Raw genomic sequence first — 16,514 nt, 5'->3', positions numbered from 1 at the left:
TTATCTAAATAAAATAACTAAAGCAATATGTCATCATTATTTACTTGCTTAAAGTATATTTTACAAACACTAAACTTTAATGTTTTTATTTTTAAATATTTTGTATTATTTAATTGTTAATATATATTGTTTGTATATATAAAGTGGATATATAATATGTATATATTATTCTGCTTTACAACAGCAATTATAGTAAGAAAGTATAACTTCAATGTTTTAATGTATATATATATATAAATATATATATATATATTAATTACAAAATATATATATTAATTACAAAATGCTCCATGACTTAAAATAAATTGTATTTATTTTTATTTTTTTCTCACTGCTGAGAAGCATCTTTGAGTATATATTAAAAAAAGCGCTATATCAACCCAATGTCTCACGAACATGAAATAAATTGTGATTAAAAAATCCATGTATAACTTCCTATATAAATACAGTTTGTTGTAATTAATTGTTGTTCTGTGTATATGCAATGAAGCTGTATGAGAAAATTCATTTTGTTTGTTTGTATTTTGCTTATTTAGCTACACGAGAGGCAGTCAAAATACTAGAAATGCCTCTCAGGAAGGAAATGACTTGCAGTGCAGTGGAGACCAACAACAATGACAGTCGTGTATTTTACATTACTTTTTGTTATTAAGTGTGAAACTATGCCTGCACACACGTCAAAATGTGTTTTGGGATAACAAGAGAGGAAACATGAGGTGTAAACGTCTCCTCCGGGTGTTAACGGCTCATCCCTGGATGTCTGCGACGTGTCCCTCCTGTCTCTGCTGTACTTCCAGGCTGCAACCCCCCCGTCACAGTCCTCCACAGCAAGCCCCTCTTTCCACAAACTTAGTTGGTGGGGAGGTGCATGCATGTCTGAGCTCCTGCTGGAACATTTGCATGTTCACCATTCGGCTTTTGTTCTTTTGGACTATGTGAGTCCATCATCAGCATGAGAATCTTTACTTTAAAAAAATGGGAATATTAAACAGTTTACACGTGCTTAACCAAAGTGCATAAACATTGAAAGTTCAATTATAGGACAACAATACTCAGACAATTATCTTCAGTGGAAGTGATACCACTTGTCAGGCCTATACTTACTTTAAAATGAAAAATAAAAACACAAAAACAGACTTTGAGGACCAGTTGTCTGAGGTCCAGTTGTCCGACAATTCTTTGGGCAGGCAGAGTACAGCCTGAAGTGGGCGCTAGCCAATTGTAGAGCACATATAAACAAACAACTACTCACACCTATGGACAATTTAGTTTTCAATTACCTACCATACATTTTTTTGGAATGTGGGTAGAACAGGCAAATTCAAAACAGGAAGGCTGGAGTCCACATTTGAAAGCAGGACCTCTAAACTGTGAGGTGGTTGTGCTAACCAGTCGATCCCTGTTGCGCCTCAATTAATAAAATAAATAACAAAATTATATATTTTTTTTAAATTAAAAGGAGTATAATGGAAATACATATAAGACAAAACAAATCCATCCATTGATTTTTTGTACCGCTTTATCCTCACAAGGGTCGCGGGCGTCCTGGAGCCTATCGACAGAACAAATAAAAACTAATTTAAAAAAATGCAAATAATATAATGAATTACAAAATAAATACATTAAGTACACATTTCAAAGTAGTACATAAGAAATCCATCCATCCATCCGTTTTCTGAGCCGCTTCTCCTCACAAGGGTCGCGGGCGTGCTGGAGCCTATCCCAGCTATCATCGGGCAGGAGGCGGGGTACACCCTGAACTGGTTGCCAGCCAATCGCAGGGCATACACAAACAAACAACCATTCGCACTCACATTCACACCTATGGGCAATTTAGAGTTGTCAATTAACCTACCATGCATGTTTTTGGGACATGGGAGGAAACCCATATCCCAAAACAGGCACAGGGAGAGCATGCAAACTCCACACAGGCTGGGCCGGGGATTGAACCCTGGTCCTCAGAACTCTGAGGCAGACGCTCTAACCAGTCGCCCACCGTGTCACTTCATAAGAAATAATGTATGAAAATAAAAATAAAACAAATGCACAAGTATAACGTTTATTAAAATATTGGAAAACTAGTGGTTATCGAAGATGTAGTGGTACACTCGCCTGACTTTGGTGCAGGCAGCATTGGTTCAGTACCCACTCAGTAACAGTGTGAATGTGAGTGCAAATGGTTGTCTGTCTACAGGTATATGTGCCCTGTGACCGACTGGCGACCAGTTCAGGGTGTAGTCCGCCTATCACCCGAAGTCAGCTGGGGTAGGCTCCAGCGCCCCGTGACCCTAATTAGGATAAGCGGTGTTGAGAATGGAAAACTAGTATGAGTAAAATAAGAGAAATTTCAATAAAAGAAAGCAAAAATTTAAATAATACATGCACTTGGAAATTGGAGAAAAATATATATTTTTGAAATTACTCAGATAAAATAATTCATACAATAATGCACCCTCACAGTACTCATGGGTACCCTCCATATACACTTGAAATCTTGACAGACAGTGACTCCCATTGGCTCTGTGGCACGGTAGCTCGGCTCGTTCAAATCATGTGCATGTATGGTTAAGCCGCAAAGATACATCTGTAAATACAGTACATCTAGTTCGGTGGTAGAGCATTTACTTGCGGATCAAGAGGTCTCCAGTTCAAATACAGATGTCCTCTTACATACAGTTGTGGTCAGAACTTACTTTGTATCCAGAATTTGTGATATGCCTTTTCTAATGTAAAATATACAGTACAATGTGACTAATAAAGGTTGGAAAACACTGTACTTACCAAACTTGGTTGCGGACCAGGCCAACAAGTCGTCATCGAAGTGATCTGATCCAACTAGTGGTCATCCTAACGCTGATGTAACAACAGGCTAATGGTCTTCTGACCAGACTCTAAAGTCTTTACACTGGCTTCCAATCAGCTTTAGAATAGATTTTAAAGTTCTGCTACTGTTCTATAAATCACTAAACGGTTTAGGTCCTGAATACATGAAAGAAATGCTAATGAAATATAAACCCAGTAGGGCGATGTGATCGACACTCGGATCAAATAGTGGAGCACGGAGTCCAAAGCAAACACGGTGAAGCTATTATGCTGCACACAAATGGAATAAGTGATGTCAGGACCCAAGTGTGCATGTTTTTAAGTCCAGGTTAAAAACTTTTCTTTTTTTCCCATGCTTTTTAAAGCATTTCCACTTTTAAATGATATTTCTTGCACTGTACGCTGTTGTAATTGTCTTTTAATTTTTTTCTCTTTGTTCTATTTTTTTTCTTTGTTTTTAAATGCTTTTAATCGTGTAAAGCACATTGAGTTACCTTGTGTATGAAATGCGCTATATAAATAAATGTATACATATATTCTGCTGGACTTCCAGGCTGTGAGAGTTCCCACACATTTTGCTCCCCTTTGCCACTTTTGAAAGAAACTGTGTACTCTAAGGCGCTAAAGTTGACAATCTGCCGGATTGAGAGAGCCTAGATGCGCTGCAGGAGCTTCAGCAATGCTCTGTAAGGCCTGAAAGAATTCCATGAATGTATTGAGGTCTTAGTATGTGTTTGTTGTGGAAACTAGATCCAAACTGGGCCGGACAGGAGGATGACGGATGATGTAACACAACCTCATCTTTATTTGCTGACCTATAGACAGGAATGATGACAATTAGTTATTTATTGTCCTTTGAGATTACAGGTTTAAAGTGACACAATTTCCTCACTATCTTTCCTTCTCATTCTTCTGGTACTAAACAGGAAGCATAGTCGCAGTTTGGCATTTGAAAATTCAAATATTTGTAGATTCACTCGCGTGGTACATGAAAGAATCACTGAATTAAATGTTCAAACTGTGCCACGTTACAGTTGGTTTAAATGTTTTAAAATCCTATACAGTACATACATTTACAGTTCAGTTGAATTTAACTTTTTAGTAAAATACATTTGCATTTAATCTTTTAGAGCTGTTTTTAAACATTTATTTAGGTACCAAACGGTAGCGCGTCTAACACTATATCAGAAAGGGCTATTTCTTTTGTGGTATTGCACAAAATTTGACTGATGATCAAGTGACGTGTGCTGATACACTATTCTGTATCCAGTCATCAAGAATGCAGTTCTCCCTATTACTAAGATGGGAACTCCCTTATTCAAAGTTGTGTTCCAAGTCAATAAAAATGCCTGAATTCATAGACTCAAGTCAGTAGACTTTAGAAAAGCAACTCCCCCAACAGCTGCAGGAAACTTATCACAAATGTCATGACTGAGGTTATTTTCACACTAGCAACCACGGGGCAACACTTACTGTAAGTTTAAAAGCTGTTGTTTCCTTTGCACCACATAGTTCATGATTCAGTAATTTTGTCCAGATAGCAAGCACAGTGGTAGGTTTCTGAAGCAGGTCTGTGGGAGAAGTGAGTGTCAGGAGTTAAACTTCACACCTACGGTCTGACTGTCCGCTAAAATGATCTGGAGTATAAAACAACAACATTGGAGCTAGTTGGGACAACACTTATCTTGATCCTGACATGACTCAAACATAATTTTCACAACTGGAACCAGATGCACGACAACAACTCCAGAGTGTAATTGTGCTGAGTGTAAGTTGACCGCCAGTGAACTCTATATAAAATACTCGACAGACGGAAGAGTTGACACTGTGTCGTGGGGGTATAGCTTAGTGGTAGAGCATTTGACTGCAGATCAAGAGGTCTCTGGTTTAACTCCAGATACCCCCTTCTCCTGACTTCTGCTCAGAGATGGCATGAATTCAAATTTCAGACAAACTTGAGGAAAAAAGAAATCCCTTCCCAGATGTGAGAAAATTGTCCACTGCTGACTTGTCTAGCTTAAAGTGGCTTAGTTTTTTCTCAAACTGATGCAGTGGGAGGGCATCAGTCAGTGACCTGCAGTTTTTCAGATTAGGTCCCTTACTACTGCACCTATACCTCGACAGAAACCTCTTTCCACAGACTCTGTGGTGCAGCGGTTGCGCGTGTGACTCCAGATCAGAAGGTTTTGTGTTCAAATCACATCAGGGCCATTTGTTTGGACATGACTCAAACATAATTTTCACAACTGGAACCACATGTACAACAACGACTCCAGAGAATAACTGTGCTCAGTGTAAGTTTACCGCCAGTGAACTCTATATAAAATACTCTACATACCGAAGAGTTGACACTGTGTCTTGGGGATATAGCTCAGTGGTAGAGCATTTGACTGCAGACCAAGAGGTCTCTGGTTCAAATCCAGATACCCCCTTCTCCTGACGTCTGTTCAGAAATGGCATGAATTCAGATTTCAGACAAACTTGAGGAGAAAAGAAATCCCCTCCCAGATGTGAGAAAATTGTCCACTGCTGACTTGTCTAGCTTAAAGTGGCTTAGCTTTTTCTCAAACTGATGCAGTGGTCGGGCATCAGTCAGTGACCTGCAGTTTGCCAGGCTGATTAGATACCCTACTACTGCACCTTTACCTCTAAAGAACCTGCTTTCCACAGACTATGTGGCGCAACGGTAGCGCGTCTGACTCCAGATCAGAAGGTTATGTGTTCAATCTACATCAGGTTCATTACTTTGGACATGACTCAAATGTAATTTTCACAACTGGAACCACATGCACAACAACAACAACTTCTCCGGAGTATAACTGTGCTGAGTGTAATTTGACCGCCAGTGAACTCTATATAAAATACTCTACAGACCGAAGAGTTGCCACTGTGTCATGGGGGTATAGCTCAGTGGTAGAGCATTTGACTGCAGATCAAGAGGTCTCTGGTTCAAATCCAGATACCCCCTTCTCCTGACGTCTGTTCAGAAATGGCATGAATTCAGATTTCAGACAAACTTGAGGAGAAAAGAAATCCCCTCCCAGATGTGAGAAAATTGTCCACTGCTGACTTGTCTAGCTTAAAGTGGCTTAGCTTTTTCTCAAACTGATGCAGTGGTCGGGCATCAGTCAGTGACCTGCAGTTTGCCAGGCTGATTAGCTACCCTCCTACTGCACCTATACCTCTAAAGAACCTGCTTTCCACAGACTATGTGGCGCAACGGTAGCGCGTCTGACTCCAGATCAGAAGGTTATGTGTTCATATCACATCAGGTTCATTACTTTGGACATGACTCAAATGTAATTTTCACAACTGGAACCACATGCACAACAACAACAACTTCTCCGGAGAATAACTGTGCTGAGTGTAATTTGACCGCCAGTGAACTCTATATAAAATACTCTACAGACCGAAGAGTTGAGTCTGTGTCATGGGGGTATAGCTCAGTGGTAGAGCATTTGACTGCAGATCAAGAGGTCTCTGGTTCAAATCCAGATACCCCCTTCTCCTGACTTCTGTTCAGAGATGGCATGAATTCAGATTTCAGACAAACTTGAGGAAAAAAGAAATCCCCTCCCAGATGGGAGAAAATTGTCCACTGTTGATTTGTCTAGCTTGTCTAGCTGTCTAGCTCAAACTGATGCAGTGGTCGGGCATCAGTCAGTGACCTGCAGTTTGCCAGGCTGATTTGCTACCCTCCTACTACATCTATACCTCTAAAGAACCTGCAACGGTAGCGCGTCTGACTCCAGATCAGAAGGTTATGTGTTCAAATCACATCAGGGTCATTACTTTGGACATGACTCAAATGTAATTTTCACAACTGGAACCACATGCACAACAACAACGACTCCAGAGAATAACTGTGCTGAGTGTAATTTGCCCGCCAGTGAACTCTATATAAAATACTCTACAGACCGAAGAGTTACCTCTGTGTCATGGGGGTATAGCTCAGTGGTAGAGCGTTTGACTGCAGATCAAGAGGTCTCTGGTTCAAATCCAGATGCCCACTTCTCCTGACTTCTGTTCAGAGATGGCATGAATTCAGATTTCAGACAAACTTGAGGAAAAAAGAAATCCCCTCCCAGATGTGAGAAAATTGTCCACTGTTGACTTGTCTAGCTTAAAGTGGCTTAGCTTTTTCTCAAATTGATGCAGTGGTCGGGCATCAGTCAGTGACCTGCAGTTTGCCAGGCTGATTAGCTACCCTCCTACTACATCTATACCTCTAAAGAACCTGCTTTCCACAGACTCTGTGGCGCAACGGTAGCGCGTCTGACTCCAGATCAGAAGGTTATGTGTTCACATCACATCAGGGTCATTTCTTTGGACATGACTCAAACATAATTTTCACAACTGGAACCACATGCACAACAACGACTCCAGAGAATAACTGTGCTGAGTGTAATTTGACCGCCAGTGAACTCTATATAAAATACTCTACAGACCGAAGAGTTCATACTGTGTCATGGGTGTATAGCTCAGCGGTAGAGCATTTGACTGCAGTTCAAGAGGTCTCTGTTTCAAATCCACATACCCCCTTTCCTGACGTCTATTCAGAGATGGCATGAATTCAGATTTCAGACAAACTTGAGGAAAAAAGAAATCCCCTCCCAGATGTGAGAAAATTGTCCACTGTTGACTTGTCTAGCTTAAAGTGGCTTAGCTTTTTCTCAAACTGATGCAGTGGTCGGGCATCAGTCAGTGACCTGCAGTTTGCCAGGCTGATTAGGTACCCTCCTACTACATCTATACCTCTAAAGAACCTGCTTTCCACAGACTCTGTGGGGCAACGGTAGCGCGTCTGACTCCAGATCAGAAGGTTATGTGTTCAAATCACATCAGGGTCATTTCTTTGGACATGACTCAAATGTAATTTTCACAACTGGAACCACATGCACAACAACAACAACTACTTCTCCGGAGTACAACTGTGCTGAGTGAAATTTGACCGCCAGTGAACTCTATATAAAATACTCTACAGACCAAAGAGTTTATATTGTGTCATGGGGGTATATCTCAGTGGTAGAGCATTTGACTGCAGATCAAGAGGTCTCTGGTTCAAATCCAGATACCCCCTTCTCCTGGCGTCTGTTCAGAGATGGCATGAATTCAGATATCAGACAAACTTGAGGAAAAAAGAAATCCCCTCCCAGATGTGAGAAAATTGTCCACTGCTGACTTGTCTAGCTTAAAGTGGCTTAGCTTTTTCTCAAACTGATGCAGTGGTCGGGCATCAGTCAGTGACCTGCAGTTTGCCAGGCTGATTAGCTACCCTCCTACTACATCTATACCTCTAAAGAACCTGCTTTCCACAGACTCTGTGGCGCAACGGTAGCGCGTCTGACTCCAGATCAGAAGGTTATGTGTTCAAATCACATCAGGGTCATTTCTTTGGACATGACTCAAACGTAATTTTCACAACTGGAACCACATGCACAACAACAACAACGACTCCGGAGAATAACTGTGCTGAGTGTAATTTGACCGCCAGTGAACTCTATATAAAATACTCTACAGACCGAAGAGTTGCCACTGTGTCATGGGGGTATAGCTCAGTGGTAGAGCATTTGACTGCAGATCAAGAGGTCTCTGGTTCAAATCCAGATGCCCCCTTCTCCTGACTTCTGTTCAGAGATGGCATGAATTCAGATTTCAGACAAACTTGAGGGAAAAAGAAATCCCCTCCCAGATGTGAGAAAATTGTCCACTGCTGACTTGTCTAGCTTAAAGTGGCTTAGCTTTTTCTCAAACTGATGCAGTGGTCGGGCATCAGTCAGTGACCTGCAGTTTGCCAGGCTGATTAGCTACCCTCCTACTACATCTATACCTCTAAAGAACCTGCTTTCCACAGACTCTGTGGCGCAACGGTAGCGCGTCTGACTCCAGATCAGAAGGTTATGTGTTCAAATCACATCAGGGTCATTTCTTTGGACATGACTCAAACATAATTTTCACAACTGGAACCACATGTACAACAACAACTCCAGAGAATAACTGTGCTGAGTGTAATTTGACCGCCAGTGAACTCTATATAAAATACTCTACAGACCGATGAGTTGATACTGTGTCATGGGGGTATAGCTCAGTGGTAGAGCATTTGACTGCAGATCAAGAGGTCTCTGGTTCAAATCCAGATGCCCCCTTCTCCTGACTTCTGTTCAGAGATGGCATGAATTCAGATTTCAGACAAACTTGAGGGAAAAAGAAATCCCCTCCCAGATGTGAGAAAATTGTCCACTGCTGACTTGTCTAGCTTAAAGTGGCTTAGCTTTTTCTCAAACTGATGCAGTGGTCGGGCATCAGTCAGTGACCTGCAGTTTGCCAGGCTGATTAGCTACCCTCCTACTGCACCTATACCTCTAAAGAAACCACTTTCCACAGACTCTGTGGCGCAACGGTAGCGCGTCTGACTCCAGATCAGAAGGTTATGTGTTCAAATCACATCAGGGTCATTTCTTTGGACATGACTCAAACGTAATTTTCACAACTGGAACCATATGCACAACAACAACTACTCCGGAGTATAACTGTGCTGAGTGAAATTTGACCGCCAGTGAACTCTATATAAAATACTCTACAGACCGAAGAGTTGCCACTGTGTCATGGGGGTATAGCTCAGTGGTAGAGCATTTGACTGCAGATCAAGAGGTCTCTGGTTCAAATCCAGATGCCCCCTTCTCCTGACTTCTGTTCAGAGATGGCATGAATTCAGATTTCAGACAAACTTGAGGGAACAAGAAATCCCCTCCCAGATGTGAGAAAATTGTCCACTGTTGACTTGTCTAGCTTAAAGTGGCTTAGCTTTTTCTCAAACTGATGCAGTGGTCGGGCATCAGTCAGTGACCTGCAGTTTGCCAGGCTGATTAGCTACCCTCCTACTACATCCTATACCTCTAAAGAACCTGCTTTCCACAGACTCTGTGGCGCAACGGTAGCGCGTCTGACTCCAGATCAGAAGGTTATGTGTTCAAATCACATCAGGGTCATTTCTTTGGACATGACTCAAACGTAATTTTCACAACTGGAACCACATGCACAACAACAACAACTACTCCGGAGTATAACTGTGCTGAGTGAAATTTGACCGCCAGTGAACTCTATATAAAATACTCTACAGACCGAAGAGTTGCCACTGTGTCATGGGGGTATAGCTCAGTGGTAGAGCATTTGACTGCAGATCAAGAGGTCTCTGGTTCAAATCCAGATGCCCCCTTCTCCTGACTTCTGTTCAGAGATGGCATGAATTCAGATTTCAGACAAACTTGAGGGAACAAGAAATCCCCTCCCAGATGTGAGAAAATTGTCCACTGTTGACTTGTCTAGCTTAAAGTGGCTTAGCTTTTTCTCAAACTGATGCAGTGGTCGGGCATCAGTCAGTGACCTGCAGTTTGCCAGGCTGATTAGCTACCCTCCTACTACATCTATACCTCTAAAGAACTTGCTTTCCACAGACTCTGTGGCGCAACGGTAGCGCGTCTGACTCCAGATCAGAAGGTTATGTGTTCAAATCACATCAGGGTCATTTCTTTGGACATGACTCAAACATAATTTTCACAACTGGAACCACATGCACAACAACAACAACTACTCCGGAGTGTAACTGTGCTGAGTGAAATTTGACCGCCAGTGAACTCTATATAAAATACTCTACAGACCGAAGAGTTGCCACTGTGTCATGGGGGTATAGCTCAGTGGTAGAGCATTTGACTGCAGATCAAGAGGTCTCTGGTTCAAATCCAGATGCCCCCTTCTCCTGACTTCTGTTCAGAGATGGCATGAATTCAGATTTCAGACAAACTTGAGGGAAAAAGAAATCCCCTCAAAGATGTGAGAAAATTGTCCACTGCTGACTTGTCTAGCTTAAAGTGGCTTAGCTTTTTCTCAAACTGATGCAGTGGTCGGGCATCAGTCAGTGACCTGCAGTTTGACAGGCTGATTAGCTACCCTCCTACTACATCTATACCTCTAAAGAACCTGCTTTCCACAGACTCTGTGGCGCAACGGTAGCGCGTCTGACTCCAGATCAGAAGGTTATGTGTTCAAATCACATCAGGGTCATTTCTTTGGACATGACTCAAACGTAATTTTCACAACTGGAACCACATGCACAACAACAACAACTACTCCGGAGAATAACTGTGCTGAGTGTAATTTGACCGCCAGTGAACTCTATATAAAATACTCTACAGACCGAAGAGTTGATACTGTGTCATGGGGGTATAGCTCAGTGGTAGAGCATTTGACTGCAGATCAAGAGGTCTCTGGTTCAAATCCAGATGCCCCCTTCTCCTGACTTCTGTTCAGAGATGGCATGAATTCAGATTTCAGACAAACTTGAGGGAAAAAGAAATCCCCTCCCAGATGTGAGAAAATTGTCCACTGCTGACTTGTCTAGCTTAAAGTGGCTTAGCTTTTTCTCAAACTGATGCAGTGGTCGGGCATCAGTCAGTGACCTGCAGTTTGCCAGGCTGATTAGCTACCCTCCTACTACATCTATACCTCTAAAGAACCTGCTTTCCACAGACTCTGTGGCGCAACGGTAGCGCGTCTGACTCCAGATCAGAAGGTTATGTGTTCAAATCACATCAGGGTCATTTCTTTGGACATGACTCAAACATAATTTTCACAACTGGAACCACATGCACAACAACAACAACTACTCCGGAGTATAACTGTGCTGAGTGAAATTTGACCGCCAGTGAACTCTATATAAAATACTCTACAGACCGAAGAGTTGCCACTGTGTCATGGGGGTATAGCTCAGTGGTAGAGCATTTGACTGCAGATCAAGAGGTCTCTGGTTCAACTCCAGATGCCCCCTTCTCCTGACTTCTGTTCAGAGATGGCATGAATTCAGATTTCAGACAAACTTGAGGGAAAAAGAAATCCCCTCCCAGATGTGAGAAAATTGTCCACTGCTGACTTGTCTAGCTTAAAGTGGCTTAGCTTTTTCTCAAACTGATGCAGTGGTCGGGCATCAGTCAGTGACCTGCAGTTTGCCAGGCTGATTAGCTACCCTCCTACTACATCTATACCTCTAAAGAACCTGCTTTCCACAGACTCTGTGGCGCAACGGTAGCGCGTCTGACTCCAGATCAGAAGGTTATGTGTTCAAATCACATCAGGGTCATTTCTTTGGACATGACTCAAACATAATTTTCACAACTGGAACCACATGCACAACAACAACAACTACTCCGGAGTATAACTGTGCTGAGTGTAATTTGACCGCCAGTGAACTCTATATAAAATACTCTACAGACCGAAGAGTTGCCATCTGTGTCATGGGGGTATAGCTCAGTGGTAGAGCATTTGACTGCAGATCAAGAGGTCTCTGGTTCAAATCCAGATGCCCCCTTCTCCTGACTTCTGTTCAGAGATGGCATGAATTCAGATTTCAGACAAACTTGAGGGAAAAAGAAATCCCCTCCCAGATGTGAGAAAATTGTCCACTGCTGACTTGTCTAGCTTAAAGTGGCTTAGCTTTTTCTCAAACTGATGCAGTGGTCGGGCATCAGTCAGTGACCTGCAGTTTGCCAGGCTGATTAGCTACCCTCCTACTACATCTATACCTCTAAAGAACCTGCTTTCCACAGACTCTGTGGCGCAACGGTAGCGCGTCTGACTCCAGATCAGAAGGTTATGTGTTCAAATCACATCAGGGTCATTTACTTTGGACATGACTCAAACTGTAATTTTCACAACTGGAACCACATGCACAACAACAACAACTCTCCGGAGAATAACTGTGCTGAGTGAAATTTGACCGCCAGTGAACTCTATATAAAATACTCTACAGACCGAAGAGTTGCCACTGTGTCATGGGGGTATAGCTCAGTGGTAGAGCATTTGACTGCAGATCAAGAGGTCTCTGGTTCAAATCCAGATGCCCCCTTCTCCTGACTTCTGTTCAGAGATGGCATGAATTCAGATTTCAGACAAACTTGAGGGAAAAAGAAATCCCCTCCCAGATGTGAGAAAATTGTCCACTGTTGACTTGTCTAGCTTAAAGTGGCTTAGCTTTTTCTCAAACTGATGCAGTGGTCGGGCATCAGTCAGTGACCTGCAGTTTGCCAGGCTGATTAGCTACCCTCCTACTACATCTATACCTCTAAAGAACCTGCAACGGTAGCGCGTCTGACTCCAAATCAGAAGGTTATGTGTTCAAATCACATCAGGGTCATTTCTTTGGACATGACTCAAACGTAATTTTCACAACTGGAACCATATGCACAACAACAACTACTCCGGAGTATAACTGTGCTGAGTGAAATTTGACCGCCAGTGAACTCTATATAAAATACTCTACAGACCGAAGAGTTGCCACTGTGTCATGGGGGTATAGCTCAGTGGTAGAGCATTTGACTGCAGATCAAGAGGTCTCTGGTTCAAATCCAGATGCCCCCTTCTCCTGACTTCTGTTCAGAGATGGCATGAATTCAGATTTCAGACAAACTTGAGGGAACAAGAAATCCCCTCCCAGATGTGAGAAAATTGTCCACTGTTGACTTGTCTAGCTTAAAGTGGCTTAGCTTTTTCTCAAACTGATGCAGTGGTCGGGCATCAGTCAGTGACCTGCAGTTTGCCAGGCTGATTAGCTACCCTCCTACTACATCTATACCTCTAAAGAACTTGCTTTCCACAGACTCTGTGGCGCAACGGTAGCGCGTCTGACTCCAGATCAGAAGGTTATGTGTTCAAATCACATCAGGGTCATTTCTTTGGACATGACTCAAACATAATTTTCACAACTGGAACCACATGCACAACAACAACGACTCCAGAGTAATAACTGTGCTGAGTGTAATTTGACCGCCAGTGAACTCTATATAAAATACTCTACAGACCGAAGAGTTGCCACTGTGTCATGGGGGTATAGCTCAGTGGTAGAGCATTTGACTGCAGATCAAGAGGTCTCTGGTTCAAATCCAGATGCCCCCTTCTCCTGACTTCTGTTCAGAGATGGCATGAATTCAGATTTCAGACAAACTTGAGGGAAAAAGAAATCCCCTCCCAGATGTGAGAAAATTGTCCACTGCTGACTTGTCTAGCTTAAAGTGGCTTAGCTTTTTCTCAAACTGATGCAGTGGTCGGGCATCAGTCAGTGACCTGCAGTTTGCCAGGCTGATTAGCTACCCTCCTACTACATCTATACCTCTAAAGAACCTGCTTTCCACAGACTCTGTGGCGCAACGGTAGCGCGTCTGACTCCAGATCAGAAGGTTATGTGTTCAAATCACATCAGGGTCATTTCTTTGGACATGACTCAAACGTAATTTTCACAACTGGAACCACATGCACAACAACAACAACTACTCCGGAGTAATAACTGTGCTGAGTGTAATTTGACCGCCAGTGAACTCTATATAAAATACTCTACAGACCGAAGAGTTGATACTGTGTCATGGGGGTATAGCTCAGTGGTAGAGCATTTGACTGCAGATCAAGAGGTCTCTGGTTCATATCCAGATGCCCCCTTCTCCTGACTTCTGTTCAGAGATGGCATGAATTCAGATTTCAGACAAACTTGAGGGAAAAAGAAATCCCCTCCCAGATGTGAGAAAATTGTCCACTGCTGACTTGTCTAGCTTAAAGTGGCTTAGCTTTTTCTCAAACTGATGCAGTGGTCGGGCATCAGTCAGTGACCTGCAGTTTGCCAGGCTGATTAGCTACCCTCCTACTGCACCTATACCTCTAAAGAAACTGCTTTCCACAGACTCTGTGGCGCAACGTTAGCGCGTTTGACTCCAGATCAGAAGGTTATGTGTTCAAATCACATCAGGGTCATTTCTTTGGACATGACTCAAACGTAATTTTCACAACTGGAACCACATGCACAACAACAACAACTACTCCGGAGTATAACTGTGCTGAGTGAAATTTGACCGCCAGTGAACTCTATATAAAATACTCTACAGACCGAAGAGTTGCCACTGTGTCATGGGGGTATAGCTCAGTGGTAGAGCATTTGACTGCAGATCAAGAGGTCTCTGGTTCAAATCCAGATGCCCCCTTCTCCTGACTTCTGTTCAGAGATGGCATGAATTCAGATTTCAGACAAACTTGAGGGAAAAAGAAATCCCCTCCCAGATGTGAGAAAATTGTCCACTGCTGACTTGTCTAGCTTAAAGTGGCTTAGCTTTTTCTCAAACTGATGCAGTGGTCGGGCATCAGTCAGTGACCTGCAGTTTGCCAGGCTGATTAGCTACCCTCCTACTACATCTATACCTCTAAAGAACCTGCTTTCCACAGACTCTGTGGCGCAACGGTAGCGCGTCTGACTCCAGATCAGAAGGTTATGTGTTCAAATCACATCAGGGTCATTTCTTTGGACATGACTCAAACGTAATTTTCACAACTGGAACCACATGCACAACAACAACTACTCCAGGAGTAATAACTGTGCTGAGTGTAATTTGACCGCCAGTGAACTCTATATAAAATACTCTACAGACCGAAGAGTTGAATCTGTGTCATGGGGGTATAGCTCAGTGGTAGAGCATTTGACTGCAGATCAAGAGGTCTCTGGTTCAAATCCAGATGCCCCCTTCTCCTGACTTCTGTTCAGAGATGGCATGAATTCAGATTTCAGACAAACTTGAGGAAAAAAGAAATCCCCTCCCAGATGTGAGAAAATTGTCCACTGCTTGACTTGTCTAGCTTAAAGTGGCTTAGCTTTTTCTCAAACTGATGCAGTGGTCGGGCATCAGTCAGTGACCTGCAGTTTGCCAGGCTGATTAGCTACCCTCCTACTACATCTATACCTCTAAAGAACCTGCTTTCCACAGACTCTGTGGCGCAACGGTAGCGCGTCTGACTCCAGATCAGAAGGTTATGTGTTCAAATCACATCAGGGTCATTTCTTTGGACATGACTCAAACATAATTTTCACAACTGGAACCACATGCACAACAACAACTTCTCCGGAGTATAACTGGGCTGAGTGTAATTTGACCGCCAGTGAACTCTATATAAAATACTCTACAGACCGAAGAGTTGCCACTGTGTCATGGGGGTATAGCTCAGTGGTAGAGCATTTGACTGCAGATGAAGAGGTCTCTGGTTCAAATCCAGATGCCCCCTTCTCCTGACTTCTGTTCAGAGATGGCATGAATTCAGATTTCAGACAAACTTGAGGGAAAAAGAAATCCCCTCCCAGATGTGAGAAAATTGTCCACTGCTGACTTGTCTAGCTTAAAGTGGCTTAGCTTTTTCTCAAACTGATGCAGTGGTCGGGCATCAGTCAGTGACCTGCAGTTTGCCAGGCTGATTAGCTACCCTCCTACTACATCCTATACCTCTAAAGAAACCACTTTCCACAGACTCTGTGGCGCAACGGTAGCGTGTCTGACTCCAGATCAGAAGGTTATGTGTTCAAATCACATCAGGGTCATTACTTTGGACATGACTCAAACGAAATTTTCACAACTGGAACCACATGCACAACAACAACTTCTCCGGAGGACAACTGTGCTGAGTGTAATTTGACCGCCAGTGAACTCTATATAAAATACTCTACAGACCGAAGAGTTGCCACTGTGTCATGGGGGTATAGCTCAGTGGTAGAGCATTTGACTGCAGATGAAGAGGTCTCTGGTTCAAATCCAGATGCCACCTTCTCCTGACTTCTGTTCAGAGATGGCATGAATTCAGATTTCAGACAAACTTGAGGGAAAAAGAAATCCCGT

The 16,514-nt window shown here is 42.8% G+C and overlaps 29 non-coding genes across 29 annotated transcripts; all 29 read left to right on the top strand.

Moving 5' to 3' along the window:
* Positions 1–5,719: 5,719 nt before the first annotated feature.
* On the top strand, positions 5,720–5,791 carry trnac-gca (transfer RNA cysteine (anticodon GCA)). Its single transcript has one exon. It is a non-coding gene; the product is annotated as a tRNA-Cys (tRNA).
* A 464-nt stretch (positions 5,792–6,255) lies between these two features.
* On the top strand, positions 6,256–6,327 carry trnac-gca (transfer RNA cysteine (anticodon GCA)). Its single transcript has one exon. It is a non-coding gene; the product is annotated as a tRNA-Cys (tRNA).
* A 1,813-nt stretch (positions 6,328–8,140) lies between these two features.
* Positions 8,141–8,212, top strand: trnaw-cca (transfer RNA tryptophan (anticodon CCA)). Its single transcript has one exon. It is a non-coding gene; the product is annotated as a tRNA-Trp (tRNA).
* A 155-nt stretch (positions 8,213–8,367) lies between these two features.
* Positions 8,368–8,439, top strand: trnac-gca (transfer RNA cysteine (anticodon GCA)). The gene has a single exon. It is a non-coding gene; the product is annotated as a tRNA-Cys (tRNA).
* Positions 8,440–8,676: 237 nt separating this feature from the next.
* trnaw-cca (transfer RNA tryptophan (anticodon CCA)) lies at positions 8,677–8,748 on the top strand. The gene has a single exon. It is a non-coding gene; the product is annotated as a tRNA-Trp (tRNA).
* Positions 8,749–8,897: 149 nt separating this feature from the next.
* Positions 8,898–8,969, top strand: trnac-gca (transfer RNA cysteine (anticodon GCA)). The gene has a single exon. It is a non-coding gene; the product is annotated as a tRNA-Cys (tRNA).
* Positions 8,970–9,206: 237 nt separating this feature from the next.
* Positions 9,207–9,278, top strand: trnaw-cca (transfer RNA tryptophan (anticodon CCA)). Its single transcript has one exon. It is a non-coding gene; the product is annotated as a tRNA-Trp (tRNA).
* Positions 9,279–9,430: 152 nt separating this feature from the next.
* trnac-gca (transfer RNA cysteine (anticodon GCA)) lies at positions 9,431–9,502 on the top strand. Its single transcript has one exon. It is a non-coding gene; the product is annotated as a tRNA-Cys (tRNA).
* A 238-nt stretch (positions 9,503–9,740) lies between these two features.
* trnaw-cca (transfer RNA tryptophan (anticodon CCA)) lies at positions 9,741–9,812 on the top strand. The gene has a single exon. It is a non-coding gene; the product is annotated as a tRNA-Trp (tRNA).
* A 155-nt stretch (positions 9,813–9,967) lies between these two features.
* trnac-gca (transfer RNA cysteine (anticodon GCA)) lies at positions 9,968–10,039 on the top strand. Its single transcript has one exon. It is a non-coding gene; the product is annotated as a tRNA-Cys (tRNA).
* A 237-nt stretch (positions 10,040–10,276) lies between these two features.
* Positions 10,277–10,348, top strand: trnaw-cca (transfer RNA tryptophan (anticodon CCA)). Its single transcript has one exon. It is a non-coding gene; the product is annotated as a tRNA-Trp (tRNA).
* A 155-nt stretch (positions 10,349–10,503) lies between these two features.
* trnac-gca (transfer RNA cysteine (anticodon GCA)) lies at positions 10,504–10,575 on the top strand. Its single transcript has one exon. It is a non-coding gene; the product is annotated as a tRNA-Cys (tRNA).
* Positions 10,576–10,812: 237 nt separating this feature from the next.
* Positions 10,813–10,884, top strand: trnaw-cca (transfer RNA tryptophan (anticodon CCA)). Its single transcript has one exon. It is a non-coding gene; the product is annotated as a tRNA-Trp (tRNA).
* Positions 10,885–11,039: 155 nt separating this feature from the next.
* On the top strand, positions 11,040–11,111 carry trnac-gca (transfer RNA cysteine (anticodon GCA)). The gene has a single exon. It is a non-coding gene; the product is annotated as a tRNA-Cys (tRNA).
* Positions 11,112–11,348: 237 nt separating this feature from the next.
* On the top strand, positions 11,349–11,420 carry trnaw-cca (transfer RNA tryptophan (anticodon CCA)). The gene has a single exon. It is a non-coding gene; the product is annotated as a tRNA-Trp (tRNA).
* A 155-nt stretch (positions 11,421–11,575) lies between these two features.
* trnac-gca (transfer RNA cysteine (anticodon GCA)) lies at positions 11,576–11,647 on the top strand. Its single transcript has one exon. It is a non-coding gene; the product is annotated as a tRNA-Cys (tRNA).
* A 237-nt stretch (positions 11,648–11,884) lies between these two features.
* trnaw-cca (transfer RNA tryptophan (anticodon CCA)) lies at positions 11,885–11,956 on the top strand. The gene has a single exon. It is a non-coding gene; the product is annotated as a tRNA-Trp (tRNA).
* Positions 11,957–12,112: 156 nt separating this feature from the next.
* Positions 12,113–12,184, top strand: trnac-gca (transfer RNA cysteine (anticodon GCA)). Its single transcript has one exon. It is a non-coding gene; the product is annotated as a tRNA-Cys (tRNA).
* Positions 12,185–12,421: 237 nt separating this feature from the next.
* Positions 12,422–12,493, top strand: trnaw-cca (transfer RNA tryptophan (anticodon CCA)). The gene has a single exon. It is a non-coding gene; the product is annotated as a tRNA-Trp (tRNA).
* Positions 12,494–12,649: 156 nt separating this feature from the next.
* On the top strand, positions 12,650–12,721 carry trnac-gca (transfer RNA cysteine (anticodon GCA)). The gene has a single exon. It is a non-coding gene; the product is annotated as a tRNA-Cys (tRNA).
* A 440-nt stretch (positions 12,722–13,161) lies between these two features.
* Positions 13,162–13,233, top strand: trnac-gca (transfer RNA cysteine (anticodon GCA)). Its single transcript has one exon. It is a non-coding gene; the product is annotated as a tRNA-Cys (tRNA).
* Positions 13,234–13,470: 237 nt separating this feature from the next.
* trnaw-cca (transfer RNA tryptophan (anticodon CCA)) lies at positions 13,471–13,542 on the top strand. Its single transcript has one exon. It is a non-coding gene; the product is annotated as a tRNA-Trp (tRNA).
* A 153-nt stretch (positions 13,543–13,695) lies between these two features.
* trnac-gca (transfer RNA cysteine (anticodon GCA)) lies at positions 13,696–13,767 on the top strand. The gene has a single exon. It is a non-coding gene; the product is annotated as a tRNA-Cys (tRNA).
* A 237-nt stretch (positions 13,768–14,004) lies between these two features.
* On the top strand, positions 14,005–14,076 carry trnaw-cca (transfer RNA tryptophan (anticodon CCA)). The gene has a single exon. It is a non-coding gene; the product is annotated as a tRNA-Trp (tRNA).
* A 692-nt stretch (positions 14,077–14,768) lies between these two features.
* On the top strand, positions 14,769–14,840 carry trnac-gca (transfer RNA cysteine (anticodon GCA)). The gene has a single exon. It is a non-coding gene; the product is annotated as a tRNA-Cys (tRNA).
* Positions 14,841–15,077: 237 nt separating this feature from the next.
* Positions 15,078–15,149, top strand: trnaw-cca (transfer RNA tryptophan (anticodon CCA)). The gene has a single exon. It is a non-coding gene; the product is annotated as a tRNA-Trp (tRNA).
* Positions 15,150–15,303: 154 nt separating this feature from the next.
* On the top strand, positions 15,304–15,375 carry trnac-gca (transfer RNA cysteine (anticodon GCA)). Its single transcript has one exon. It is a non-coding gene; the product is annotated as a tRNA-Cys (tRNA).
* Positions 15,376–15,613: 238 nt separating this feature from the next.
* trnaw-cca (transfer RNA tryptophan (anticodon CCA)) lies at positions 15,614–15,685 on the top strand. The gene has a single exon. It is a non-coding gene; the product is annotated as a tRNA-Trp (tRNA).
* Positions 15,686–16,147: 462 nt separating this feature from the next.
* trnaw-cca (transfer RNA tryptophan (anticodon CCA)) lies at positions 16,148–16,219 on the top strand. The gene has a single exon. It is a non-coding gene; the product is annotated as a tRNA-Trp (tRNA).
* The last annotated feature ends 295 nt before the right edge of the window (positions 16,220–16,514 follow it).

Source organism: Phycodurus eques, chromosome 3, assembly GCF_024500275.1.
Source record: "Phycodurus eques isolate BA_2022a chromosome 3, UOR_Pequ_1.1, whole genome shotgun sequence".
Classification (NCBI taxonomy): Eukaryota; Metazoa; Chordata; class Actinopteri; order Syngnathiformes; family Syngnathidae; genus Phycodurus; species Phycodurus eques.
The sequence above is the reverse complement of the archived record's forward strand: the minus strand, read 5'-3'. Positions and strand labels throughout refer to the sequence as shown.